General features: G+C 44.3%; 1 protein-coding gene across 1 annotated transcript in view; it reads right to left on the bottom strand.

Moving 5' to 3' along the window:
• The window catches only part of LOC309854290 (uncharacterized protein), a 325,104-nt gene that overhangs the window by 222,239 nt on the left and 83,770 nt on the right, over positions 1 to 19,095 (bottom strand). The window lies entirely within an intron of this gene.

Genomic DNA, 19,095 nt, shown 5'->3' on the forward strand with positions numbered 1-19,095 from the left:
AAATGATTCTTTCAAATACCATTTGAGTTTCAGTTAACTCTTAAATGCCCTGAATGACAATATCACATCTCTAAGACACTTTGGAGAACAGCCTGAATCTTGGCAGGAACACATTTAGTCTAGAGCAAGTCTTCTCAACTGTGGGTAGGGAGCGGGGTGGATTTTGTCACCCCAGGGGCATTTGGCAATGTTGGGAGACATTTTTGTTGTCACAACTGGGAAAAACAGGGACGCTACTTACTGGATAGAGACCAAGGATGCTGCCAAATCTCCTAGGGGCACAGGATAGTCCCCACTACAAAGAATGATTGGGCTCAAGTATCAAGAGCACTGAGGTTAAGAAGACCTGCTCTGAAGTTAACCAGGCTACTTTCCAGTTGCATGAGTCTACTACTGGGGCTCTCCAAGCCTCAGATAAGGGGGGGAAACCATAGGATCTACCTCTTAGGGTTATTGAAGATTTTGATGAGATAGAAATAATAATAATAACACCTACCATTTACCAAGCTCTCATAATGCACCAAGCATTGTGCCAAGAGCCTGGATGTATATTATTTGAGTCAATATTTATAATAACACTATGAAAGAATAACACAACTAAGATTTCGCTGCTGGAGCGGGAATGGGTTTCAAACCCTGGCAGCCTATGTCTTTACCTCTTCATTCTCCATACTCACAAGTTTGGTCCACAACCTGGTATCATCAGCATCTTGCTAGAGTAAAATCTCAGGCCACATGCTAGACCGAGTCCAAATCTGCATGTTAGCCAGATCCCCAAGGGATTCATGGACATATTAGAGTCTGAGAAGCAATATGCTAAGAACAGTGCCTGGTTCCAAAGTATACAATAAATAAAGATTAATTAGGGGCACCTGGGTGTTTCAGTGGGTTAAAGCCTCTGCCTTCAGCTCGGGTCGTGGTCCCAGGGTCCTAGGATATAGCCCTACATCGGGCTCCCTGCTTGGTGGGGATTCTGCTTCCCTCTCTCTCTCTGCCTGCCTTTGCAATCTGCGATCTGCGATCTCTGTCTGTCAAATTTTTAAAAAAAGATTAATTATTTGCATTGTCATCACTGCTTTTAGCCTACAGAGAGACTCGTTAGAGTAAAATTCAGACTCCAAGTCATAACATATATGGATGTGGCAAATATTTCATGGAGGAACTTTGTCAACACCAAACATCCCCAAGGGTGTCAGGTCTGCCCTGCCTCTTTGAAGGATTCTATCAAAATTGATAAAAACTAGCTGTCAAAAAAGGAAGAGCCACTACTGCCAATCTAGCTCTTCTGATTCTTCAGCCATTGTTCCTCCTGCAGCATCTTCTGTCTCTCTCCGTGGCTTATCTATTTCATACTAGAGTGTGAATGACTCACGGCATGTGCTGCTTCACCCAGGGATGTCTGCATAACTCAAACCATGTTTCTGTCTCTCTTTGACAGAAGAACCGAGAACTCTGCTGCCAAACCTCAAATGCTGAGTATGTCCTCCTCATATTAGCTGGTCTGGGGACATAGGATGGTGATATCACAAAGCACACTCTGTCTCTCTAGTATTTCCTATTTTTTAAATTATATAAATAATGCATGAGTGCATCCCCAGCATAAAATATTCAAATTATATGGAAGAAGTATATAGAGTACAAAGCAAAAGTCCTTTTCACCACTGAAGCCATAGAGTGTTCAAAGCAGAGACTCTGGACCCAGTCTACCCAGCAACACTCCTTAGTAGCTCAGTGTCCTGGAATACCTTAACTTCTCTGTGACTCAGTTTCCTCATATGCACCTCAAATGTTTGAGGATTAAATGTGACAATGCCTAAGAAATGCTTAGCTCGGATCCTGGCACACATTAGGTATTAGCCATGACTGTTGCTTCCATTTCTCTCAAAAGGAAAGCCCTATTATCAGCTTGGTGTGCAGACTTCCAGAGCCTCTGTTAAGCACCTGCCTACATATGAACCCTGAAAATATAGGTACGCCATTAGCATGAAGATGACTGCACTTGGCCTTGCTTCTGCAACTTGCTTTACAGTTGAACCAGACCATCCGGATATCTTCATATTAGTCACACAAATGTATCCCTCATTCTTTTAACAGCTCTTTTGGATGGGTGTACCTTCGTGTGTGGAACCACCCCCCTGCTGGTGGGCATTTAGGTAGTTCCCACCTTTTTCCCCACTGGAAGTAAACTGGATGTGCAGAGACAGCCAAGCTCCAAGCATGTCAGACTTGGGAAGTGGAGCAGCCAGGAAGCAGAGCCAGGCAGAGGATGGTCTCATCAGAGTCTCTGCCAAGGACGGGAAGGATGACGACAATCTGGGGCACACTCAAAATAAATAATTGTCCTTAACCCTCTCAAAATTGGGAAGTGCATCGTTAGTCACTGGCTTCCTGTCACAGCTGGTAGCTGTGCCCTTTCCCTCCCCACCAGTGCCCTCAAACTGCCCAGTGTGAGGCCATGCCCAGGCCCACAGGTTCACAGAAAACAAGGGCACCTGCTCTGTGGTAATTTCTCCCTCCTCCAAAGCCCTCAATGTTCATTCCCCAGGGAAGAGGCAAAGGAACAGAGCTTCCTCTAGCCAGCAGAGACATGAAAGACAACCCAGTACAGCAGTTCTATGACTTGGTTAAACAGCAGAACACTGAAATCTTACTCAGAATCCTAATTTACAAAGCAGATAAAAGGGATGGCCCTGATTGAACAGAGCTGGGTGGTTGGAGGGGGAAATGTACAGCTTCATCTTCCCCCAAGATGCCCATGGTCCTCCAGAAAAATTTATAAACCATTCATTCATCTAATCCTATTTGTTTTTTAGATTTGGTATCTAGACCTCAGAGAGGGGAAGTTATTCACTTAAGGCCACACAGAATGTAAGTAGCAGAATCCAGGGGAGGGCTTTGGTCTCCTCATTCCTGACTCCCAGACCACTGTGCTTTCTGCTAAATTCTGCAGCTTCTCTAATACCTCTACTTGTTTAGACTTAAGTGTGAATGACTGTCTCATTCAGAGCCAATTCTCTTTCCATTAGAGCCAGACTTCTCAAACCTATAAAGCTCAAGTATAACTCACAAAGAATAAATAATGCAGATCTTCCTCAATGTTTCACTGACATTTTTGGATGTGGAAAGCTACACAACAACTAGGAAAAAATTATAAACACTGCTACCTATTTTTTTAAAAAATTGACAGAAACTAGGGATGCCCTGCTGGCTCAGTCAGTAGAGCATGAAACTCTTGATCTCAGGGCCATGAGTTCCAGACCCATGTTGGGCATAGAGTTTACTTTTAAAAAATTGGCAGAAATCAGAACTGAGTGTGAAATTTACCCGGGCTTTTTGATTACACTGGAAACTTCAAGTAAATCTTGCCCCTATAGTCAGACTAATCCTCCATGACAGTCCTCCAGCCATGGCCCCTCATGACATGAAGCCACAATCCGCTGCCACTGAGATACTTTGGTGGAAAAGCTGAAGTCTTTAGTTCAAGGAATGACTCATTATTGACAAAACTATAGACAGCAGAGTAAGGGAGAGATTTTCAATGGAAGAAAGGTATTGTCAAGCCCCTGAAATCTCTGCTCTGTCTAACACAGAATTACAAAAGCAACATTTATTGAGCACTTACTGCATGCCCAGCACTATGCTAAATACTTGGTAAGAATGACAGGGACATGGCTCAGGAGGTTAAGGCCTCTGCCTTCGGCTCAGGTCATGATCCCAGGGTCCTGGGATCGAGCCCCGCATCGGGCTCTCTGCTCAGCGGGGAGCCTGCTTCCTCCTCTCTCTCTGCCTGCGTCTCTGCCTACTTATGATCTCTGTCTGTCAAATAAATAAATAAAATCTTAAAAAAAAAAAAAAAGAATGACAGGGACATTACCATTATCTCCCATTATACAGATGACAAAATTGAGGCTCTGGAAGCACACCTGAGGTAAATAACCCAATTCACTGGTGGCAGAAACAGGATCTGGAAACTTTTCCTTTTTTAGAGGGTGACCAACTGTTCCAGTCTCATCCAGGGCTGTCTTGGTTTCAGTAATGAAAATACTGTGTCTAAAAAACTGGCATTCTCTGGCACAAGTAAGATAGCAGGTCAGGTCACCCTACCAGAGGGCTGGTAGAGGCTATTCAGAGGACACCGATATTTAATACTGATGGTTTTAAGTTCTTTGCTCTGGGATGCCTTTAACAGGGCTAACTAGGGCTTTTTCTGGGGATTTAGAAGAGATGCTATCTCCTCCTTCTGAGTTGGATAAAAATAAAGACTGTGAGTATGGATGCAAGATTGGAAAGTGAGAGTCCACTTAGGTGACTGTTCTAGACAGCACATTTCTGATACATTCCATTGTGCTATTTTGACTGGAGTAACTAGTTAGTCCCCTCAGGCCAAGGACGTCCCCAGCTTAAACTCTGCAAGTCCCACAGACCCCCTTAGTATCAGGCATAAAGGACAGCTGGACACCCTACTTCCTTATTAGAAACTATGGCTTAGTGTTTGCTTCGGCAGCACATATACTAAAACTATGGCTGAATATTCCAGAAAATGCAACTTTAGCAACAGCATGCTCCTTGTCTCTTGTCTACTCCCCCTACCCTTTTTTTTTTTTTTTCAGATTTTTAGTTTTCTCCCCCCTCAAAGTGGCAGGCAACATGACACTGTGCTGTTGTCTTGCTCTCACCATGGAAGATTATAGAAAAAAAAAAAAAAAAGTAAAGGTCATTGTGCTTGAAAACGAGTCTTTAAAAAAAAAGAAAAGAAGAAGAAAAAAAGAAAGAAAGGAAGGAAAATTGCCTGAATGGGTTCTTATTAGTGAGAAGTAAGAAAAGGTTCCAAATGGAAAACTGCTCTCAAGAGAAAGCATGTTGACCCTGTTATTGTGTTTTAAACTTGTATTTAAAATGTTCTCTGAATGTTTCAAAAGTCTCTTTTGCATATTTATTTTCGTTCTGCTGCTAAGAGTCAGAATTAGGAGCACTTGTTGACAAGTTGGAAGACAGAAGGTCCATCCTGTGCCCTCTCTGATGAGTATTATGTCCTCCTTAGGGCGGCAAGCCTCGCCAGAGACTGGGACTAGGACTGGAGAGGCCCCACCATTAACCGCCTCCTCTCTGTTAGAATTCGGTCCCAGGGTCTCCCTCCCTGTCTCCTTCCCTACCCGCCCCCCCCCCCCGCTTTCTCTCCTGACTCCTAGTCTTTCCTTCTCCCTCCATTTCCTTCTCCCTCTCTGTAGTCTACACCGGCTTTCTCCCCCTTCCTTCTTCTCACCAAGCTTCCTCTGGCCTTAGCACCTTTGTGCTTTCTGCTCCCTCAGCTCAAAGGCTCTTCCCCTTGCACTTTGCCTGTTTCCTTCTCATCTTTCAGGTCTCAGCCTTGGGAATCCATCCCCAGAAGGCCTCCCTGACCTCTTCAGAAAGAACTCCACCTCCACCATCCCTACCCCCCATTCCCCACACTCTGCCCCTTTCTTTAGGCACTTACTCTACTCCTTGTAGCTATTTCATGGGCTTTATGAGTATGTCTCCAACACACCCACTAGTCTTGGGTTCTGGGATTGGCGAGGGTAGGCACCATGACACTTACTCACACTTGTATCCCCAGGGCCTATCCCTATGATTGACAGACACAAAAGGTACTCGGTCATTCTCTGCATGGGGCACCTGGGTGGCTCAGTCACTTAAGAGAGGCCTTCAGTTTAGTCATGACCCTGGGGGTCCTGGGATTGAGTCCTGCCTGAGGCTTCCTGCCTCTCTTCTCCCTCACCTTCTGCCCCTGTCCCCACTCATGTGCGTGCTCTCTCTCTTTCTCTCTCTCTCAAATAAACAAAATCTTTTTTTCCCATTTCTTATTGTTCTTTTCAAATAAATAAAATATTTTAAAAAAAAATTGTGACTGCATATTTGAGTGATGGACTCCCAGCCTCTTTCCTGATGTTGTTCTCTAGATGATTACAGGTCCCTTAGCTATGGTTCCTCCAGAAGCCAACTGTGAGACAAACATACAAGTGATCCCAGAGTGGAGACGGGAGGCGGGAGAGGGAAAGAAGCCAGTACAGATATGTCATCAAGCAGGCTACCAATGTAGGCTATCGGGACTCAAGCGGGAGAACTCAGGGAGATAATGGAGAGCATGTCTCAGAGTTACCTGGTCCCCCTGCCAAGACACAACACCACTGGCTGAGAGCTGCTCTGGGGACATTATCCCTGGCACTTCCTGTCTACCCTGTACTTGGGATGAAAGAGAGTCTTGGGTGCTGCCAAATAATCCCACTAGAATGGGCCAGAATGGTGAGTACCAAGGGGATGAGAGTGGACCATCTGCTATGTTTGGAAACCCCAAACAGCAAATCCACTAGAGTCTTAGAGATCCTGCTCTTACTGAAAATGTGTTTCTGCAACATTTAGTCTGTAGACCATCTCTTCGTCCTTAAAATGGCTCCCCCCTTCCTCCTTTGGCCTTGCCAACTCTCCTACCACCATCCTGCCTGCTCATCCCTGGGCTCCAGCCCTGATTCCTCTCCCAGCATTCTCATCAATGAAGGCGCCCCATATACGCACCCTTCCCTGGGAAATGAAGCCAAGAATATAGCCACACAGGTAATTCCCAACCCCATGGTCCCCTCATCTAGGCTCCTGCCTAAACTTACAACCACCTGCCAGAAATAACAGCCACAAAAAAACAGTAGCACATAAGACTTTAAGCAAGAGTAATAAATATAGGAGTTAACAGTGTGCTCTTGGTGAAATAGACAATAAAATGTATTATAACCTGGTAGTGGAAAATGATAAGTTGATATTGTTACAACATGCAAAAAATAAACAAATCAACAACAACAATGAAAGACAGTACTCTTGGGAGTCGACTTGCCCAGGTTGCCGCCAAGCTGTCACCGCTCCTGGCCAGCTCTGAACTTGGACAAGTCACCTGGCCAGTAGAGGAATTTCCACCCTACACGGCAGTTGTGGGCTTTGAGGAAGTTCAACCCCAGAACTGCTTAGCATAATGCAGGGGTGTGAAACTACAGCTGGCAGACCAAATTCACAGCTTGTTTTTGTAAATAAGGCTTTAGAACCACCATGCCCCTCAGTTTACAGATTGTCTGTGACTGCCACTACATTACTATGACAGACTTGAGTAGCTAAGATAAGACCATATGGTCTATTCACTATCTGGCCCTTTATAGGAAAAGTTTGCTGATTCCTGGAATAGTGCCAAAACATGATTGGTTCTTAATACATAGTGAATATTACCATATTAGTGTTACTATTATTTGTTGCTTACTAGTATTTGCCTGGCTCTATAAGCTAAGCCGTTACATATGTTGTTTTATTTTTATCCCTCACAACACTGAATGTTGGGAAGACTTGTTACCCATTTCACAGATAAGGACCAGTGCAGGGGGCTCCACATATATGCCTCACACAGTCCTCTCCTCCCTCTCCCTCCGGCTTCCCTCCAGAGCACCACCTCCCCCATCACTGTCACTGTCAGCAGCCCCAGAATCTCAAGCTGAAAGCCTTGGGTTCCTTCTTGACTCTTGCTCCTTCCATATGTCCTGGAGACTCTACAGCTGCACTCCTTGGCCACATCCACACTCTTCTTTCCACACTTACTGCCTCTCCCTAGACCAACATTTACCAAACTGTGCTCCCCAAAACACTGGTCACTGGAAAGGGGGCTCCATGGTCAATTAACTTTGGGAAAAACTGCATGCTATATGCTCTTCTCAAATAGTCACAATGAACATATTAACATGGTAAAGGCTCTGATAAGTCCTGCAGTGAGATCTGCCTCATTCTATGTTAACTGAACATTTAGAAGACACATACTCTACAAAATCCTTTTTTCCCATTTAAAATCTGTTTCCACCACAGGACACAGATTGGGAACCACTGCCTGGGTCTCTCAGAATGGCCACCCCTCTGGAATTCCCGACTGGGCTCTCTGCCCTGTCAACTATTCCAAGAATTTGTAAACTTCTTTTGTAAAGGCCAAATAGTAAATATTTTGGGTTTTGTGGTCCAAGAGGCAAAACTGAGTATATTACATTGATCCTTATGTAACAAGAAAGAAAACACGTTTCCATAAAATTTTTACTGGCAGAATTCAAAACTTCATTTATGGGCACCAAAATTTAAATTTCATATAATTTCCACATGTCACAAGATATCATTCTTTTTTTTTTTTTTTTTTTTTTTTTTTTTTATTCAACTCTAAAAAAATGTGAAAGCCTTTCTTAGCTCACAGACCATACATAAACAGGCTATGGGCAGGATTCATAGAGCAAGCTATAGTTTGCCAAGCCCTAATCTCTCATACAGCACGGATAAATCACATCTCCTAAAGTCTGGTTTTTACCACTCCTATGTTAAAACGTGTTCAGAAACTTCCTTTTCCCTTCTGGAGTAGCATCAGATTATCCTCCAGCATTCAAAACCTCTTAGCCTGGGGCACCTGGGTGGCTCAGTCATTGGCTCAGGTCATGAACCCAAGGTCCTGGGATTGGACCCCTGTGTGTTGTTCCCTGCTCAGCAGGGAGCCTACTTCTCCTCCCACTCCCCCAGCTTATGTTCCCTCTCTCATTATGTCTCTCTCCATCAAACAAATAAGTAAAATTTAAAAAACAAAACAAGACAAAAAAAAACCTCTTACCCTAACCCCCAGCCAGTCCAAGAGACTGAATGCTTGCAAGAGTGGTTCATTTTTACTTACCCCTTCACACACACTGTGTTTTATCCAATTCAACTTGTTCATTGCTCCTCATACAAAACCCTATCCTTCTCCACACTTGTGTCTTTGCATACACAGTTCCCTTCACCTGGAATTCCTCCTCACATTTTCTGCACATCCAAACTCTGTCTGTCCTTCAAGGACTGGTTCAAAGGCCACCTCTGCCAGGAAGCCGTCCCTGAACTCCCTAGGTGAAGTTGATATTTCCTTCCTCTCAACCTCCAGGCCTCTGTATCTCTGTATCACAGGAGACACAGGTCATTACTGATCTAAAACTGTGGGTATATGTCTCTCTGACCCAGTAAACTGTGTATGCCAGGACACCTTGAAGCTGCAAAAAAATAGGCACCCACAAGTAATGCCAAGCCTTATTATGAAGCTTTATCTTGACAGATGTGTCCCGATCTGTGGACAGTTATATATGCTATTTTATCCATTAAAAGCATGCCATGAGAAAGGCCATATCACTGTGCTCAAGGTGGGAAAGAAAATTTTCCTGGTGAGAAGCTTTCCATTTCACCAACCTACTGTGAACTCCAGTTCATACTGAAGGAGGTCACACAGACCCAAATAACAGTGAATTAAATATAATGGAAGTTTGTCTTTCACATAAGAGCCGGGGCATAAGAGTCCATGACCAATGTGACAGAGGGGATATGCTTCTTCCCCAAATTCTAGAAAACCCTTGCCATGTGGCCAAGATGGATCATGAGCAAGCCTACTTTCCATGAGAAGGATGGAGCAAAGGGAGAAGATTGGGATATGCCTTCCTTTTACATAAACCATCCAGAATGTGCACATACTCCCCTGCTTATAACCCCCAACCAGCACTTAGCTGCATGACCACACTTGGCTGCAGAGGAGACAGATGTATTTGTTTTCTAGGGTTGCCATAACAAAGTGCCACAGACGGAGTGAATTAAATAACAAAAAGTATTTTCTCACAATTCTGGAGGGCTGAGATCAAGGACCGGCAGGTTTGACTTCTTCTGAGGCCTCTCTCCTTGGCTGGCAGATGGCCACCTTCTCAGTGTGTCCTCATGTTGGCCTCGTTCTTCCACATGCATCCTTGATGTCTCTCTTGCATCCGAATTTCCTCCTCTTATAAGGACACCAGACATGTTGGATTAGGGTCCATCCTGATGGAAGTCTTAAAGGTCCTATCTCCAAACATAGTCACATACTGAAATGCTAGGAGTAGAGTATCAACTTACGGATTTGGAGAGACAATGCCGTCTACAACAGCAGATAATGAATGTGGTCTTGATCCTGGGAAGTCATGCACCCACTAAAAATTGGGGGGGGGGCAAGGGGATTTATGAAGGGGAGGATGGACCGGGAGGTCAATTAGCATCTTTGCTCCAGGCAGTGTCTTCTCCTTGTTCATGTCATCCATAATTCATAGCATCTGACACAAAGGAGGGACTCAAATATTTGAATAACTAAGGAAAGGGAAAGGAAATAGAAACTCATGTAAGTGCCCTCTCAGTCTTGAGCTCAGGACTCTGCAGATCTGGTTCTCCATGGTTAGGCTGTGTTGAAAAGAGAGAACACAGCTGGGCCATTTCCACATTCTGCAGAAGTGACACTGGGAGCGTGACCTGCAGAGTTTAGATTCCCAAATGGGCAGAAGTGTACTGAGCAGTAGTTTCATCGATTGTGTTCCCTGCTGTCTCCTTAGCACATAGAACAGTGCCCAGTCTGTAGAAAGTGTTCAATAAATAGAATGAATGTATAAAATGAAGCCCACAGGAGGAAATCATATCCAAGTTCAGGGCTGCATGGATAGGAAACTATTCCAAACTGCCCATGATCCTGTCATGCTGTTTTTCCTCATATTTACAGCCATCTATATTCCATTATTTGAAAGAATAGCTTCTATAGAGCAGGACTATCTCCCTAATTAGAAGATAAGGTAAGATATAAGGGAAGGAAAATGGTGACTCCAACCAAACACAATGTTCTGACTGAGACCCACCTGTTAACCTAGGTGTGCTCTGAAAATATCTGTAGCTCTTTTAAAGGGTCCAGAAGTAGTTTCGCCCACCTTACAGGGTGGGCGTTGAGGGAGGGATTTTGCCACAAGGTTAGGAGCATGGATTCTCAGCATTAGCACCTTTTTTTTAAAAGTAGGTTCCACACCCAGTATGGAGCCCAAAACAAGGCCCAACCATGACCCTGAGATCAAGACCTGAGTTGAGATCAAGAATTGGACACCCAACCAAATGAACCACACAGGCACCCCTCAGCATTAGCATTTTCTAAAGGTGTATTCCGGAACATTCTGTGCCTCAGTTTCCCTCTTTATAAAAGGGAGGATCACAGCATATACCATAAGAGTATCCACAGTGTTGAATAAAGCCATCCATGAGGACACTCTAGCACAGTGTCTGGCTCTCTGTTGGTCCTTTGTAAATGTTGTGATCAGGGGAAGTACATTTATCTGTCAGCTGCCTGTCCCCAGTTATTTCCAAGGATCTTTATAGACCTTAAGAGGATAAAGAAGGCTGGGATAGAGATGGAGAGGTGGTTCACTTAAAATTGTAAAACCCCTGTGTTCCTTGTTTCTTCAATGCTCTTGAGAATATGCAAAAAAAAAACATAAACTGAAGTTACAGCAGAAAGAATTGAGGGTAGAGGCAAAGGAACTCCTCCTGGCACGTATTATGTAAAAACTGGAATGAACTGCCATGGGATGGCCTTTCTTGACAAGACAGCATGTGTGGAGGTCAGGAATGCACGTGAAGAGCCCAGAAGACCCTGGATTGTATTTAAAGGGAAGGAGTCCATACCGCGGCCTCCTGCTTAGAGAAGTCCCCCATGGAACCATACCACTAAGGGCCAACTTCTCCCGGCCCCCTTCAAAGTCCAGAATTCTTTGTAAGATGGCATTTGTGCTTTCGTCTCTTAAATGGAGCTCAGAAACGTGCATGATGGTGAGAGTTTTACAAAACCAGGTACTGCAGCTCATTAAATCACTGAAGATAAAAGCTAAGCAAGAGCTGCTGAATTAGATTACCCAATACGGAGGAAGCATACTTTCACCTAAAGTTCCCCTAAATAGATGTTATTTTACCTTGCTGTAAAGGTAGGCTATTTGCTTTATTACTCTTTACTCAAGAAAAGCAAGGAAGGAAGGGGGGGGGAGTGCGAGCCCACATCGGTCAGTTGCCTCCACATTGCAAAGCAATTCTTATAAGCATTAATATTGCAACAGCTAAGGAGAGAAATTGGGAGGTTTTCCTTGTACAAGAACAGAGCTGAGATGAAAATGCAGTCGCAAGCGTAAAGTAAGTTATTATGAAATCTGTTCAAGCCTCATGTTTCTCCAATGATTCAAGATAATCACATTAGCAGCTTCAAACATTATGCAGTGACATCATTCAAACAGATAGCTCCCAGAGGTTGGGTATGAGACCAGGGAATTGCCATCTGTCATACGTTTATGACAAATCTAATGATCTGACCTGATTTGTTACCAGTTGAAGCTCGTGTGGGTCTCTCTGACTGTGGCCAACTTTCTCATTTAATGATCCTCCTTGCTTTAAAAGGACCCTTATGAAACCCATACATTTCATTGGAATAAGAAATGGGGAACTCCTATAAGCCAAGGTCAAATGAGTGAGGTGTGGATCTTCTTGTTGTCCAGGGTTCTATCGAAGAGCATGTGGGGGGAAAAAAAAAACCCTCTCCTTATTTCAGACTGATTTAAACCTCATTAGACAGGAGGTTGAGTATTGCAACTAAGGAAACAAGCAGATCCAAGTTTTAGACCCTGCTGCGCTACTTTCTGTATGTGGGACCCTGCTTATCTGCAACATCAAGATATTAACAGTCTCTAACTCATGGGGCAGTCAAGAGAATTAACTGAAATAATGTATATAACTATTTAGCATGATGCTTGGCACAGATCAGGCATGTAATAGATGTTAGCTAGGCTGTAATTGTTCCTTGTATAAGATTTGAAATATTATAGGAGCATCTATCAGGGAGGGTTTACAAAAATCTAATACTCCAAAGATACTATTGATTTCACCCTGGGTTCTTTCTTTCCCCTCCCCATCCCACCATCCACATAGCAGATGTGCTTGAAACCCATACCCCTCAGGCAAACTCACCAGTCACCAGAAGCTTCAGGTGACAGCTCCCCCCAACATCAGCAGATCCCTACACCAAGCACCTGCATCTCTCTGCCTGGGAGAATGCTCCAGCCCCAGGAGAATGCTCAGCCTGTGTCCTGGATAGGCTGGGGGTTGCAGAGAGTGACACCCTCCCCGGAATGACCCTCAACCAGTGAGAGATGAGAACCAATGGACATCAGATGGGAAAACTCTAAGAGTGTTCTGTGTCACTTGTACCCCCTCCAGAGCCCTACTGATTGAGCACCCTTAGCTTACACCTTCCTTCCTTCCTTCTTTCCCCATCCCTCTTCCCCTCTCTTTCATCATAAGATCACCCCAAATAAACCCTTCCCCTAAACCCTCATCACAGAGAGTCTGCTTTTTGAGGAATCCAAATCAACACAATCCAAATGAAGATTCCTTTTCTTTGGCATCTGTCCAGCTTCTTATATGTCTCCATCAGTCAACATGGCATAATGCAGGGACTTCAGGAAATAGCATTGACAGACTGGGTTCAAATCCCAACTCTGTCACTTAACAGTTGTATAAGCAAGTTAATTGCCCTCTCTGGGCCTCCATATTCCCACTGAAAATCAATATCTACCTCATAGGGTTTTTAGTGAGGATGCTAACATGAAGCAGGCTCACTCTTTGGAGTCTTTACTAGTTGGAGTTTCCTAAGGAGAAGTAAGTGCCGAAGGTTTCCAGGGATGCCTGGAGAACACGAATGCTTGGTAGCAAGGGAATGAGTTCCAAAAAGCAGAATTTCAAGGAATCGTTGGGGAGATATTTGTAGATAGAGAATGAAGTGACTATCATCATGTAGAACAAAACCTTCTCTAGGAACATAAAATACTGGTCCTACTGCCAGACCCTTGGCACTGGGGGCCAAAGAAGCTGGTTCCTTGGCCAAGGCTATACTTGCCATTGGCAGCCTATAATTGGAACTAGAATACTTCCTAGGTATTGCCAAGTCAATCAGCGACCAGTTTGGTTTTTTCCCTAGAAAATGAGTGACAGCTGCACAACTTTTCAGTTGTCAAGAGAAGGAAGGAAAAAAGCACAATGGCTCTCTACTTTCCCTGTTCACCCTAGAGGCTTACTGGTACATTCTCATCTCAAACCAGCACAAATTCAAGTAAAACCTAGCACTCAGCTGGAACTTCTAAAAGGAATTATCCCTAAAAGTGTGAAGGAAACTTAAAAATTAATGAAGCTATGGGCAACCTGAGCACTGACATTTTTCAAAACATCCTCCAATGCCTTCCTAATTAAAGGGATCAGGCAGCTGTTTTCCACTTCTGGTATCCTGAGTCGGGGAATTCCTGAGGGAGGGAGGAAAGAGTTACCAGCTCTAAGTTGGTTTTTCCTTCTCTTGGAAAAATCAACAATTCAGTTCTGAGTTCGGTTGTGGATTCTAGATGAAGGCTCCTACCAGGATGGCAAAGGAGACAATTTGAGAGCTGTGATTCCAGGGGAGAGCTCTGTCGGCATTGCAGCCCACTTGAGCAAACACTTTCGAGGAGAAATGAGTGGAGAGACTCATCAAAGCAATCCAGAGATGAAGTACCTTGGGGGCCCCCAGCAGCCCAGGGGAGATACCCCTGCTTCTTCTGGTCCTGGTGAAATAGCAATTAGAGAGACGAGGCCCGTGTATATAAGAAGAGCCACAATTCAGCAATACAATCCTAGTTGTGAGGGTTGGGAAAGGTCAGATCAGCGAAGACCCAAAGAGTGAGGAATTTTCCAGGTAAGGGAGAAAAGGGAAGAATGTTCCAAACAGAAAAAAGAAGCTATGTTAGAAGCCCTGAATTCCATGGTACTTTTAAAGAACTAAAAGGTTCTCATGTCTGAAGTTGGAAAGAGAGGAAAAAATGAAACAAGATAAATTTTGAAACATACCTGCACATAGTAGATTCTCAATATTAACTGAGATGTTAACTGTGGTGATGTCTTTAATTTACTAGTTCTGCTAATGAAGTGCTACTCTGCCATTATTCACCTGCTGTTGAAACTACTCTCAGAATGGTCAGGTGATGTCTGTGGTCATTCATGAACTGCGTGTTGTAAAAAGACCCAGCCTTCAGACCCAGAAGCACCTTCTCTGTGCCTTGGTGGCCTCTCTAGCTCTGCGTGAAGACAGGCAGGCTCACCTGAGAGTGACTCACCTGTGTGCAGACTAAGCAAGGAAACAACCTGGCACAAAGCAGAGGAGCCCTGCAGGTAACTAGGATTGTCCTTCTTGGCCAAGAGTTTGGCCACCATTTACCTTCATTCCAACCCAGGGCCAGCCTTGCTGGTGTGAAACCTGTACAGTCACACAGGGATCCACACTCAGTGCTCTGCTGTTGCCATCTTGAAATTCTTAATTTTTTAAGAAGAGGCCTCACATTTTATTTCGCAGGCCCTGCAAATTACTCAGCTTGCCCCTGGCCCACCCCAAGCAGTTATTCAAAGTGTATCCTTTCTAGTAGTCCCTGACAGCCCCTTTTACAAGAGAAATGATGGACAAAAGAACAAAGCTGTTTCCTTCTAGTAATACCTCTGGGGCTGTTTTATAACCTGGCCTTCTGGGCAGCTACCCAGTTGGCCCATTCCTTAACCTATTTCTGGGGCCAAGAACTGCTGGGATCCCTGATCAAACTGTACTCATGTTTATAGCTCTTCTTTTTCACCATGTTGGGCAAACTGGCAGCAACAGAAGACAGGAACACATTACCAAAAAGAGCAATACTGCTGGACCTAGACAGACTTGGGTTCAAATCCCAACCCTGCCTTTGACCCCCAGGGTGACCTTAAGTAAAACACTTAACCCCTCCCTGAGCTTCCATTTCCTCTAAATCTCTAAACCTAAAAAGATAATAGAGCCACAATGGTGGAGAACCATGGATAGAGTGTTCTGTATACAGTAAGCACTCTGTGTTAGCTACTGGCCTTTCTCTCCCTGCCCTCTGTGCAGTCTTGGTGTGGCTATCAGTCAGAATACACACCTCGGGGCTACAGAAGCCAAAAAGGGCTCTGGATGTTTCTGCAGGTCTCCCCTTTGAAGTGCTTATATTACTGGGAAAGCAGATCCATGTTATAAACTCAGCCAATCATACTCTTTCCTAAACTCAGCTGGGACAGGAAAGATGGCAGATTTTCATTAATTTCTGTATCTGTTGATTCCAGACAAGCCTGTTGAACAATATCAGCTGTTGAGATCCTCTGGTTCTCCAGCTTTCCCTTCAACCCTGAGAGTTCCCCTACATCCTCCCAATAAGCCCCCTTTCTTGCTTACGTTAGTCATAGCACCTTCTCTGGTTTGCAGACAGAGATTCTAACTCACCACACCGTTCTTGGAGGGGGAAGTGTGGGCAGACATCCAGATTTTTAACTCATTCAGGTCATCAGACCTAGCCCATGGCAGCACAAAGTTGATTACTGATGCAAAGAGGGATGCACTCTCTCCTAGCACCTGTGCAGGTGGGAGACGTGTGTGTACCCAACCCAAGGGAAAGCTCCTGGCAAGCCATCTAGCCCAGAGCCTTTCCTCCCACAGGAAAATACTTGTGCATTCAGTCTTGAGCTGCAGAATGCAGAAAACAGACAGAGCTGCCTGGCTGATGTGCTCTCCAAGCACAGGGGCCCTCAAGTCTGTAGCACTGATCTCAGAAGGGGTCTGTCCTCTAATTATCCCTTGCCCTCCGGCCTTCCCACAGCATGTCAGCAGTACATGAGCTGGCCAGGTGGAGCCCTCCCTAGGCCTGCTGTGTCTGCAGATGGAGGAGGCAGCTGCAGATGTGGAATGATTAGGAGGCAATGGGGCATCATCCACAACCGCCCCTGCCCCCACAGGAGCGATTTGTTCTGCGGGACAGTATTTACTTGATCCCTCTGCAGAGTCCTGTAAACAAGCAGAAACCCATGAGAGATCGTCTTACTAACCTTTAATGTAAATTTTAGATTGCTTTCCCACTGGAACAATGACTCTCTAGGAGGAACAGAGAATATTCCAAAAACATCAAATGTGACAATCAAAAACCCTTTAGAGATCACCCATTCCAGCATCCCCATTTTACAGGTGAGGAAACAGGCCCAGAGAGGAAATCATTTACTCAAGATCCCTGTTAGGGGTTGAATTGTGTCCCCCCGCCTCACAAATTCCTGTTTTGAAGTCCTAACCCCCAGTACATCAGAATATAACCTTATTTGAAAATAGGGTCATGACAGACGTAATTAGTTTAGATGGGTCATACTGGAGTAGGGCGGGCTCTAATTAAGTGTGACTGATGTCCTAGTAAGAAGAGGAAACTTGGAGACAGAGAAACATACAGAGAGAATGACATGTGATGATGAAGGCAGAGATCAGGGTAATGCTTCTACAGTCAATGGATGTCCAAGATGGCCAGCAAACCACAAGAGCTAGGGCGAGGCATGGAACAGATTCTCCCTCATGGCCCTCAGAAGTAACCCACCCTGCCAGCTCTGTGACCTTGGACTTCCAGCATAAATTTCTGTTGTTTCAGTCACTCAGTTTGTGGCTATCCTAGGAAACCAACAAAGTCCTCTAGCAATTTGTAATGTATTCTAAACTCATTATTATTTTTTATTGCCATTTTATGGGGTATATATCCCATTTCATTCCATCAAGGGTTTCAAACAGCATTTAAATAAGAGATTAAAAAAATACATACTAAGTAAAAAACAAGAAAAAAATTTAAAAAGAAGTAAGTCAAGAACAGAGGGTAGAATGAGACCTACAAACTCACACTCAACCACTACATAAATCACAAACTGGGCTGTAAGTTTCCTATAGCTCAATATAAATAGAAATATAATCAAATGAGGAACTTTTTCTTAGTGCTGAACAATAAAGACACAGGATCCTGAGAAATGTAACAGATCAAAGACTCAACAGCAACCCTATAACAAATGGAGTAATAATTTTATAAGGTAAGAAACTCAGCTAGAAAGTCATTGCTGGAGCTGAGACTTGCCCTCAGGACTAATGCATTCCATGGATGTTCTTTCTTTTATTCACTCAACAAACCTGTCTTGTATGCCACCTCTATGCAAGGTGCAGGGGACTCAATGATGACCAGGATACAGTCTGGCTGCAAGAGGCCCATGACATGGTCTCTGGAATGTAGTTAGGGAGGCATACATAAAAACAACTACCATGTCCCGAGACAACAGCTGTGGGTCCCTGACCCCAGCACAGAATTCCCACCAACTACATTGTGGTTAGGAATCTTGACTTCAAGTAATAGAAATTCCCTGTGGTAGCTTAAGGAAAAGTGGCAAGTTCAGCTAAGGATACAGATGCACCCTGTGTCTGACAGAATCCAAGGACAGGGATGCTGCCAGACTTTATGACTGGGCTGGAACAAAAGACTAGGGTGTGGTCCATTTCCACAAGATCCCAGGAGGCTCATATGCACTGCTATGGGGAACCCATAAGTTCTCTCTTAGATCTGAACATGTGCCTCATTCTTCTCTCTCACTGTAGGCTGCTTTCTTCTGGTATTTTTTTTTTTCCATCTACAACACAGAAACCTTGGCTACTCAGCACCTGCCTACATCTCAGAGTAAGATACAGCTCCCTGCTTCTCAGTCCCAATTCTGAATCACTGGTAGAGGCCTTGATTGATCAGGTGCTCAATCCCTGGATCAATCATCTATTGTCAAGGAACATGACCACATAGAACAGAATTGGCTGCTGGGAAACCAACCACTGTATCTTGTGGCAACTCGGGGAAGGTGAAGTTCCCAGGAAAAGGAAGAGCTTAGACAGCCACCCAAGAGGTACACAATAAATGCTCATCGGTGGTAGCAGGGCATGGTGGTAAAAAGCACGGGCTCTGGGGTCAGACTACCCACATTCTACTACTTTTGAGTTGTGTGGCCTTGGGCAAGTTATTGAAACCACAGCCTCAGTTTCTTCACCTGTTAGATGGCAATAAGTAATAGGATCTACTTCATCGTGTACCAGTGAAGCTTGAATGAGATCATGCAAAGAAGACAGTTAGGCAATGCCTAGTAACAAAGCAATCACTCAATAAATATCAACTATCATTATTATCAGTGGTGATTAAGGCAATGATGATGACCTCTAGACAGCATCAGTGTAATCAAGCCACTCAATTTCCTCCTTAACAGGTCTGGTGGTTTCTATGGAAATCCAGACCACAGTCTTTGAATTCATCTTACGGTACTTGTTAAGTGTGCCATTTTCAACCATAACTTTGACTGATACCATTAATTCCC

Source organism: Mustela nivalis (genome assembly GCF_964662115.1).
Source record: "Mustela nivalis genome assembly, chromosome: 19".
Classification (NCBI taxonomy): Eukaryota; Metazoa; Chordata; class Mammalia; order Carnivora; family Mustelidae; genus Mustela; species Mustela nivalis.